Here is an 11,802-nt window from a genome sequence, read left to right on the forward strand (position 1 = left end):
TCTATAATAAACTACCAATAGCCCTTAAAAGGGCCTTTTGTAGGGCATTGCCCTAAAGTTTTGCTACAAAATAAAAAAACTAAAAAAAAAACCCTAATCTACCCATTGCCCTGAAAAGGACATTTGTATGGGCATTGCCCTTAAAAGTGCATTCAGCTCTTGTACGGCCCACTAATCTAAAAAAAAAAACCAAAACCCTAACATTAACCCCAAAATCGGTACTCACATTTGCTGAAGTCCAGCGAAAGATCTTCATCCAGGCGGCTACATCTTTATCCATTGCGGGACCGGCATCTTCTTTATCCCTGCAGAGGCGGAGCTGTCGATGCGCAGAGGCAGAGGTCCATCAGTCCGAAGTGGAAGTCCTCTTCATGCGATCGTCTGCTGCATACTGAGGATTCAATGCAAGATACCCCTTTTATATTGGGGTACTGTTGCATTCCTATTGGCTGAAAAATTTAAATCAGCCAATAGGAATTAGAGCTGCTTAAATCCTATTGGCTGATTTGAACAGCCAATAAGATTTAAGCAGCTCTCATTTTTTTAAAATTTATTTTTTTGTAATTTTAGTGTATTTTATGTAATTGTAGTTTTAATTTTTTTAGTAATCTTATTTTTTTTATTTTTAGTAATGCTAGGTTTTATTAGTTTAAGCTTAGGTTTTATTTTTATTTCACAGGTAAGTTTGTGTTTATTTTTAAATAGGTAGTTATTAATTGTAACTTTAATTTAGGTCTATTTTAATTATGTTAAAGTTAGGGGGTGTTAGGTTTAGAGGTTAATATATATATATATATATATATATTTATATATTTTTTTTTTTCCAAAAGAGCTTTGAGAAAATGTACAATACATATCTTATGAAACCAAAGACAATAAAGAAATACTTTTTCTGAAAACCGTATTGCGTGGTCTATTATTATAAATCCTAAAGGGAAAGCTTAATAATGTTCACTGCTTTAGATCTCTTTTTCTCTCTTGTCCCTGAGATCTGATAAGTTCCACGTCTCAAAATCAAGTGAGCTCAAGATTTTCTCTTTTTATTTCTTCTCTTCTTTTTCCTATCCTCTCTTTACAAAGTTAGACAAATAATAAATGTAATAGAAGAGTCCAGTTATTTTTGAAATGATAATAACAGTGCAAAAAAATGTATTAAATTATGTCGACTGATACATTTTACTCAGATAATTATCGGAAGGAGGGGTATAACGGGGGGGGGGGTGAAGCAGTTAAAGGGGGGGGGAAAGGGAAGGGCACCTTGTGTATTGGAAAGAATTGTGCGCCTAATCACTTCTCCACATTTGTTGTATATATTCGTGAATCTCTGCTTTCCCATCACGAACATATCTGTATCTCTCTAACTGTATAAGCCAATCTACCTGTTTCTTCCATTCTTCCACAGTAGACACTTTGGTGGATTTCCAGTTTTTGGGAATCAACAATTTTGCACTATTTAGCATCAGTAGGAGCAAGTCTTGTTTACTTTTGTCAGTTAATTTGGGTAATCCATGGAGCAGTAATAGTTGATGCTGCCCAGGAATGATTATACCTAGCTTGGTACTCATAGTGCCTATGACACCCTTCCAGAATTCCTGTATCCTACTGCATCCCCACCAGATGTGTGATAGGGAGCCAACCTCCCCACATCCTCTCCAGCACTTGCCATCAGAATTTTTATATATCGTTTTAAGTTTCTGGGGAGTAAGATACCATCTAGATAAGTATTTATAGTTCATTTCCTGAACTTTCACTGAAACAGAAGATTTTGCATTAATTATAAAAATTGTATTCCACTCTTTATTAGATATTTGAGGATCTAATTCCATGTTCCACTTCATGGCATATGGTGGGGAGGAGTTGTCGCCTTTGTTTAACAATAACTTGTAGGTCAGTGAGATCATGTGTTTAGGCAACTGATTTAATAGGCAAAGCTTTTCAAATGTTGTAATTTCTCTGTAAAAGTTAGTTTTTTGAGTATGGGTGTCCAGATGTTTTAATTGGGCATATGTGAACCAAGTTATATGTATATCTGTTTTATTCAGAGCTGAGAGGGATTTTATTTTGTTACCTGTGGATATATGGTATATAGTTAGTGGTTTCGCGGGTGCAGGGGGTTGACGTTGTAGGCTAGTTATTAGTGCTGGTAATTCTGTATTACCTATGAAGGGTGTTAGCGGTGAGTATTCTGATGAAATATGTGGGTAAGTGGCTAAAATATTATGCCATTGATGATAAAATTCTGTTAAAATTGGGTAGTTTTTTTTATTATAGTGGGTCTGGCTTTTGGAGGTAGCCAACTCAATGTACCTATATTATCTACTTGTAGTATATCTCTGGTTATCTGTATCCATAATTTATTTGGTGAATTCACACACCATTCGGCCTGTTGCTGCAAAGTGATGGCTTTTTTGTATAGGTCTATGTTTGGGAGGCCTAGGCCCCCCCTTTCCCTGGGTAGATGTAGAGTATTTCTACTTACTCTGGGTCTGATATCTCCCCATATATATTTGTCTATTGCTGTTTGGATCTTTTTAATAAATGTGGGGTGCAGGGTGATTGGTAACTGTCACAGATGTTGTCACGGATACTGGGCTGCAGGGGCTGAACCCTTGCCCCCCCTATAAACCTCACCCCTGTTGTTTCTCAGTGGTTTTGGGCTCCTCGGAGCAACCACCATCTCTGGAAGCCGTTTGTTTGCTTTGTGGTGGATTGTTTTTTTGTTCAGAGAAAAGTTGGTGTATGACCAGGAGAACCCTCCTAGGCTGGCCGGGCTCCTGGAACTCCCAGTCGGCCGCCTCACAACGGACACCCGCCTAATCCCTCTCAGGCTGGCCAGGCTCCTGGAACTCCCGGTCGGCCACAGGACAGCAGAGCACCCGTTATCTTTAACCTAGGTCGCTCCAGCAACCATGTGCCCCAGAGCTCCGCTCTTTTGTGGATTACTAGCCCCTGGGGAGTACAAGGGGTGGTGGAACTGCCGGAGGGGAGCTCCTTTGGGAACCGTGGGTTTTGGACCCTAACCCCATAACTTCAACGGACTGTAACTCCGGTCCCCAGTAACAAATCCTGCTGATTTGTAGACCGCCTGTTGGATGGCCTCCAGGACTATGCCTGTGCATACCTGGATGACATCGCCATCTATAGCGAGACCTGGGAGGACCATGTGGTCCTGCAGCTATTTAACTTTGACATCCAGTACCGACCGGAAAAGAGCAATGGGAATGCTGACGGACTTTCCCGGTGGACTGAAGTGGCATAAACTCCTCGGACAACTCCAGGCCGACCTGTGTGTGGATCTAGCTGGGTATGCCAAACTGGAGGGGGGGAGTTGTCACGGATACTGGGCTGCAGGGGCTGAACCCTTGCCCCCCCTATAAACCTCACCCCTGTTGTTTCTCAGTGGTTTTGGGCTCCTCAGAGCAACCACCATCTCTGGAAGCTGTTTGTTTGCTTTGTGGTGGCTTGTTTTTGTGTTCAGAGAAAAGTTGGTGTATGACCAGGAAAACCCTCCTAGGCTGGCCGGGCTCCTGGAACTCCCGGTCGGCCGCCTCACAACGGACACCCGCCTAATCCCTCTCAGGCTGGCCAGGCTCCTGGAACTCCCGGTCAGCCACAGGACAGCAGAGCACCTGTTAACTTTAACCCAGGTCGCTCCAGCAACCATGTGTTTTGGACACCCTTAACCCCATAACTTCAACGGACTGTAACTCCGGTCCCCAGTAATGAATCCTGCTGATTTTTGAACTGTGAAATCTGGGGACCGAGAGCTTTAAAATGACACCCTGGAAGTGCCGCCGCTCCACCGGGATCACCCTGAAACCGCCACCCATATGTATTGGGATTATGTGGGACTGTGGCTCCTATGGAGGTGCCGGGCTGTCTGGATCGGCGGGAATGGCGGGAAAATAGTGGGATTGTCCAGGGTCTTATCAAGATGAGCTGTCTGTATAAAAGGAGTGCATGTTTTCAATAAAATCAGTTCTTGTTCACCTGAAGGCTAGTCTGTCTAGTTATTTGAGTGAGCTCCAGCTAAAATCACTTTCCTGGGCTACATAGAAATCACTTTCCTGGGCTACATAGCCACTTGTTCCAGGCAGAGGAAGGACCTGGTCGACGGCGCTACCCAGTCGGGGTAGCGGGGAAGTCCGTCACATTGGTTGGCATCGGTGGGATGCTTCCGTCTACCTGGAATGTCCAAACCACCAACTGAAGATCTTGCTGGATGGAGCAGTACCAGGGGCTCCGGAAGGAAGAATTGAGAATATTGCTGCAGACTAGAGGGAAAGTCGCCGGCAACAAAACAAAGGCAGTGCTCGTAGCCGAACTGATGGAGGACGATCGGGCTAGCGAACAGGCTGGTGGGTCGGACAGCGACCAAAGCGGAGGACAGCCCAGTACAGCCTCCACTCCAGGGACTACATCATCCGACAAACAGCGGCAGGTACAGTAGCAACTAGCTCTCTATGGACCTAACCCCCCGATGAGATCATTACTCAGATAGTTACTGATGCCAACACTATACACATGTTGGAGCTTCAGAAGTCTATAGGGGGGTGTCATGCCGGAACCCTTGAACCCCCCTTCCCGGTCCAAGAAACTACCTCATGGGGCTTTCCGAACCTTCCAGGATGATGGGAGTGAGGATATCGACTGCTACCTACAGCTGTTCAAGACCCAGTGCCGGATGCATGGTGTCACTAATGCCGATCGGGTTACTATCTTAATTGGGAAACTATCCGGTAGGGCCTTGGAGGCTTTCCACATTGTCCCCTCCGAAGATCAAGTCAACTATGACCGGGTGAAGGAGCGCATCCTTGCTCGGTATGGACTTACACCGGAGGCTCACCGGCTAAACTTCAGGGGACTACAAAGACAACAGGAGCAGCCGTATACTGAGTTTGCCCACCGCTTAGCTAGATCCTTGAACTCCTGGGTTACTGGGTGCCACATCACCACCCTAGATGAAGCTGTTCAACTCATCCTCCTGGAGCAGTTCTACAACCGCACCCCAGCAGAGATAAGGGACTGGGTAAAAGACAAGGGACCCAGAACAGCTGACCAAGCCGCCGCCCTGGCTGATCGGTATGTGGATCGCCAGGCGGCAACAGACCCCCGGCCAACAACCCGCTCCACTCCAGCCCCAGCTCGAACCCCAACGTTTTTTCGGCAGCCACAGACCCGGTATTTCTACTTACTCTGGGTCTGATATCTCCCCATATATATTTGTCTATTGCTGTTTGGATCTTTTTAATAAATGTGGGGTGCAGGGTGATTGGTAACTGTCACGGATGTTGTCACGGATACTGGGCTGCAGGGGCTGAACCCTTGGCCCCCCTATAAACCTCACCCCTGTTGTTTCTCAGTGGTTTGGGGCTCCTCAGAGCAACCACCATCTCTGGAAGCCGTTTGTTTGCTTTGTGGTGGCTTGTTTTTTTGTTCAGAGAAAAGTTGGTGTATGACCAGGAGAACCCTCCTAGGCTGGCCGGGGTCGGCCGCCTCACAATGGACACCCGCCTAATCCCTCTCAGGCTGGCCAGGCTCCTGGAACTCCCGGTCGGCCACAGGACAGCAGAGCACCCGTTAACTTTAACCCAGGTCGCTCCAGCAACCATGTGCCCCAGAGCTCCGCTCTTTTGGGGATTAGTAGCCCCTGGGGAGTACAAGGGGTGGTGGAATTGCCGGAGGGGAGCTCCTTTGGGAACCGTGGGTTTTGGACACCCCTAACCCCATAACTTCAACGGACTGTAACTCCGGTCCCCAGTAATGAATCCTGCTGATTTTTGAACTGTGAAATCTGGGGACCGAGTGCTTTAAAATGACACCCTGGAAGTGCCGCTGCTCCACCGGGATCACCCTGAAACCACCACCCATATGTATTGGGATTATGTGGGACTGTGGCTCCTATGGAGGTGCCGGGCTGTCTGGATCGGCGGGAATGGCGGGAAAATAGTGGGATTGTCCAGGGTCTTATCAAGATGAGCTGTCTGTATAAAAGGAGTGCATGTTTTCAATAAAATCAGTTCTTGTTCACCTGAAGGCTAGTCTGTCTAGTTATTTGGGTGAGCTCCAGCTAAAATCACTTTCCTGGGCTACATAGAAATCACTTTCCTGGGCTACATAGCCACTTGTTCCAGGCAGAGGAAGGACCTGGTCAACGGCGCTACCCAGTCGGGGTAGCAGGGAAGTCCGTCACATTGGTTGGCATCGGTGGGATGCTTCCGTCTACCTGGAACGTCCAAACCACCAACTGAAGATCTTGCTGGATGGAACAGTACCAGGGGCTCCGGAAGGAAGAATTGAGAATATTGCTGCAGACTAGAGGGAAAGTCGCCAGCAACAAAACAAAGGCAGTGCTCGTAGCCGAACTGATGGAGGATGATCGGGCTAGCGAACAGGCTGGTGGGTCGGACAGCGACCAAAGCGGAGGACAGCCCAGTACAGCCTCCACTCCAGGGACTACAACATCCGACAAACAGCGGCAGGTACAGTGGCAACTAGCTCTCTATGGACCTAACCCCCCGATGAGATCATTACTCAGATAGTGACTGACGCCAACACTATACACATGTTGGAGCTTCAGAAGTCTATAGGGGGGGGTCATGCCGGAACCCTTGAACCCCCCTTCCCGGTCCAAGAAACTACCTCATGGGGCTTTCCGAACCTTCCAGGATGATGGGAGTGAGGATATCGACCGCTACCTACAGCTGTTCAAGACCCAGTGCCGGATGCATGGGGTCACTAATGCCGATCGGGTTACTATCTTAATTGGGAAACTATCCGGTAGGGCCTTGGAGGCTTTCCACATTGTCCCCTCCGAAGATCAAGTCAACTATGACCAGGTGAAGGAGCGCATCCTTGCTCGGTATGGACTTACCCCGGAGGCTCACCAGCTAAACTTCAGGGGACTACAAAGACAACAGGAGCAGCCATATACCGAGTTTGCCCACCGCTTAGCTAGATCCTTGAACTCCTGGGTTACTGGGTGCCACATCACCACCCTAGACGAAGCTGTTCAACTCCTGGAGCAGTTCTACAACCGCACCCCAGCAGAGATAAGGGACTAGGTAAAAGACAAGGGACCCAGAACAGCTGACCAAGCCGCCGCCCTGGCTGATGGGTATGTGGATGCCCGGCGCCAGGCGGCCACAGACCCCCGGCCAGCAACCCGCTCCACTCCAGCCCCAGCTCGAACCCCAACGTTTTTTTTGGCAGCCACAGACCCGGCCGCCCCCTGTTTACCCGGCCAGGAGCAGCCATCCCCGGGGGTGTTATGGGTGTGGACACCTCGGACATATTATATGGGACTGCCCCGCCAGACAACGAAACCCCCCAGCCCAGCCTCCAAGGAACCCTGCCTCAGCCTCGTGGGGGTCTCCTCAAGCCCGCACCTATCAGGCCGCTGCCCATTGTGCCCATACAGCGAGCTCCGACCCCTATGCTGAGTGGACAGGAGAAGTGGGTGTCTTGCACCATGTCGGCTCAATGGACCAAGACAACCGACAACACCGGCAAGTTGTCTGGGTCAACGGGCAGGCGGCTCAAGGAATGAGAGATACGGGGGCCACCGTTTCTTTGATCCAACCTCACCTTGTTCCCCCCTCCGGCTGCACTGGGCGCACCCTTGCTGTGGGGGTAGCCGGAGGTGAGGTCCTCAGGATTCCTACAGCCTGGGTCCATTTGAACTGGAAAACCGACTCCCACAATGTAGAAGTGGGGGTTATGCACCACATCCCTGCCGAGGTCCTGTTGGGAAACAACCTCGGCCACCTTGTGTCCGCCTATGTGGGGGATGCCTGTACAGATACCTGCCCAGTGACTACCCGCCAGCAGGCCAGATTCCCTGCCACCTCACCAACTCCGGGGACCCAGGTAAGACCTACCACCCCAACACCTATCTTTCCCCCACTAACCCCGAACTTACTGATACACCCTCCTGGGCAACCCCCTCTGACTTTGCCAAAGAAACCTTGAGCAACCCGACCCTAGCCCCTTACCGAGACCAGTAGGTGCTGACCCCCAGGGCCCGGAGACTAACGATTCCAGTGGGAGGGAGAGCTCCTGTACCGGATCTCCAAGAGGAGAAAAGGACCGGTGCCCAAACACCAGCTGGTCGTACCGAAGAAGTTTCGCTCCAACCTACTGAACATAGGGCATGACATCCCCTTAGCCGGCCACTTGGGAAAGCAAAGGACCCACCACCGCTTGACTCAAACCTTCTTCTGGCCAGGCATTACAGCCGATATTAAGGAATACTGTAAATCCTGTGAGGTTTGCCAGAAGGTCCCGGCCCTACTGACACCCCCCAGGGGGTGGATGACATATCCCTAGATGATAGGTTAGAGCCCGGACAGAAAAGGCAGGTCCGGTGACTCTTGGAATAAAGAAGTGGCATTTTCTCTACTGTCCCTGGGTTTACCATCACAGCCATCCACCGGGTGGAGACCCCAGGACAGACACCCCTGCGACAGGCTGCCTACAGGGTCCCAGAGGCCGTCAGGGACAGTATGCACTGGGAGCTCCGGGGAATGTTGGATCTCGGTATCATTGAACCGTCCAACAGTCCCTGGGCCTCCCCGGTAGTGTTAGTACCCAAGAAGGACGGAACTACCCGTTTCTGCATTGACTACCATAGACTCAACGACAGAACCACCACTGACGCCTATCCCATGACCCGAGTAGATGACCTGTTAGATCAAATCGCCCGGGGCCACTTCCTGACCACCCTCGACCTATGCAAGGGTTATTGGCAAATCCCCCTCGGCCCTGAGTCTGTCCCCAAGTCTGCCTTCATCACTCCCTTCGGCTTATACCAGTTTAAGGTCATGCCGTTTGGAATGAAGAACGCCCCAGCCACTTTCCAAAGAATGGTAGACCGCCTGTTGGATGGCCTCCAGGACTATGCCTGTGCATACCTGGATGACATCGCCATCTATAGCGAGACCTGGGAGGACCATGTGGTCCTGCAGCTATTTAACTTTGACATCCAGTACCGACCGGAAAAGAGCAATGGGAATGCTGACGGACTTTCCCGGTGGACTGAAGTGGCATAAACTCCTCGGACAACTCCAGGCCGACCTGTGTGTGGATCTAGCTGGGTATGCCAAACTGGAGGGGGGGAGTTGTCACGGATACTGGGCTGCAGGGGCTGAACCCTTGCCCCCCCTATAAACCTCACCCCTGTTGTTTCTCAGTGGTTTTGGGCTCCTCAGAGCAACCACCATCTCTGGAAGCTGTTTGTTTGCTTTGTGGTGGCTTGTTTTTGTGTTCAGAGAAAAGTTGGTGTATGACCAGGAAAACCCTCCTAGGCTGGCCGGGCTCCTGGAACTCCCGGTCGGCCGCCTCACAACGGACACCCGCCTAATCCCTCTCAGGCTGGCCAGGCTCCTGGAACTCCCGGTCAGCCACAGGACAGCAGAGCACCTGTTAACTTTAACCCAGGTCGCTCCAGCAACCATGTGTTTTGGACACCCTTAACCCCATAACTTCAACGGACTGTAACTCCGGTCCCCAGTAATGAATCCTGCTGATTTTTGAACTGTGAAATCTGGGGACCGAGAGCTTTAAAATGACACCCTGGAAGTGCCGCCGCTCCACCGGGATCACCCTGAAACCGCCACCCATATGTATTGGGATCATGTGGGACTGTGGCTCCTATGGAGGTGCCGGGCTGTCTGGAGGGGCGGGAAAATAGTGGGATTGTCCAGGGTCTTATCAAGATGAGCTGTCTGTATAAAAGGAGTGCATGTTTTCAATAAAATCAGTTCTTGTTCACCTGAAGGCTAGTCTGTCTAGTTATTTGGGTGAGCTCCAGCTAAAATCACTTTCCTGGGCTACATAGAAATCACTTTCCTGGGCTACATAGCCACTTGTTCCAGGCAGAGGAAGGACCCGGTCGATGTCGCTACCCAGTCGGGGTAGCGGGGAAGTCCGTCACAATAACGTTTGTAAGTAGTACAGTATCCTAGGGAGTATGTTCATTTTTATCACTCCTATACGACCCAACCAGGAGATATTTTTCGTTTTCCATGAAGACCGATCCATAACAATAGTGTCTAGTAAAGGCAAAAAATTTACCTTGAATAAGCTATGTGGGGATGGTGTTAGAAATATGCCTAGGTATTTTAATTTATGTTGCTGTACTTTTAAGGGGCAATCTTTTAGAATAAGAGATAACTCAGAATGTGGTACTGAAATATTTAATAATTCTGACTTAGTCAGATTTAGTTGAAAATTGGAGACCTTTTTATAATCTTCAAATTCTTTGAGAGTGTGTGGTACTGATACTGCAGGGGAGGAAAGAGTTAAAAGAATATCATCCGCGTACATTGCAAATTTATGTTCCTTTTCGGCTATAGTTATGCCCGAGATAAGGGGGTTGCGCCTGATTTTCTGGGCCAGTACCTCTACAGATAGAGCAAATAACAAGGGTGATAAGGGGCACCCCTGCCTAGTCCCGTTGCTAATTTGGAATGTTTCTGAGAGTATCCCATTAACCTTAACTTGGGCTGATGGCCGTGTGTATAAAGAGAAAATGTTGTGTACAAATTTGCTGCCAAATTGCATGTGTGATAGAGTGGCCCTGAGATAATCCCAGCCCACTCTATCAAATGCTTTTTCCGCATCTGTTGAAATTAGGAGCATTGGTATTTGGTTAGCATTTGCGTGCGAGATGAGTTGAACGACTTTTATCGTATTATCCCGGGCCTTGCGGACTGGGAAAAAACCTACTTGATCAGGTGAGATTAATTTAGGGAGAATGTTATTTAAGCGTTTGGCCAAAATTTTTGCAAAGATTTTTACATCAATATTTAAAAGCGATATTGGCCTAAAATTTTCTGGTTTGTTTGGCTTTTTTCCAGGTTTGGGCAAAACTGTGATGTAAGCTGTAAGCATAGAAGGAGGGAAGCCATCGTTATTTTCCAGAGAGTTGAACAATTTGGCTAGTTGGGGAGCTATAATATGGAGATATTGTTTGTAATATTTAACGCTGAAGCCGTCAGGTCCTGGGCTTCTGCCCCCTAGCAGGGGTTAATATATTTTAATTTAGGTTGTTGCGATGTGGGGGGGGGGGGGGGCAATGGTTTAGGGATTAATAGGTTTAGTTAGTGTTGGCGATATAAATCTTTAAAATTGTATGAGTAACTTCCTATTAATCTTGCCAGAATTATCAAACCGAAGTATAGCAATATATGCATAGGGGGCACTGGGCAGATTAGGACCACAGTGTGTGAATGGGAATAGCTACGCTCCATAATATAATTTAGAGAGGATTAGGAAAGGTTACACCTCTTTAACTTTAGATCCAGTAAATCTTAAATAGCATAAACATAATAGAGTATTGCAGTAAGCAAGTATACTTTTTTATTGGACTAACTATACATTTAAAAAAGACAAGTTTTTGAGTGTTCTCTATTCCTCAAGTCTGAAGCAATATTATATAGTAAACAGTATCTCACAAAAGTGAGTACACCCCTCACATTTTTGTAAATATTTTATTATATATTTTCATGTGACAACACTGAAGAGATGACACTTTGCTACAATGTAAAGTAGTGAGTGTACAGCCTGTATAACAGTGTAAATTTGCTGTCCCCTCAAAATAACTCAACACACAGACATTAATGTCTAAACCATTGGCAACAAAATTGAGTACACCCCTAAGTGTAAATGTCCAAATTGGCAAAGAACTCTCTGAGGATCTGAAAAAATAATTATTGCTCTACATAAAGATGGCCTAGGCTATAAGAAAATTGCCAAGACCCTGAAACTGAGCTGCAGCACGGTGGGCAAGACTATATAGCG

This window comes from Bombina bombina, chromosome 2 (genome assembly GCF_027579735.1).
Source record: "Bombina bombina isolate aBomBom1 chromosome 2, aBomBom1.pri, whole genome shotgun sequence".
NCBI classification, from domain to species: domain Eukaryota; kingdom Metazoa; phylum Chordata; class Amphibia; order Anura; family Bombinatoridae; genus Bombina; species Bombina bombina.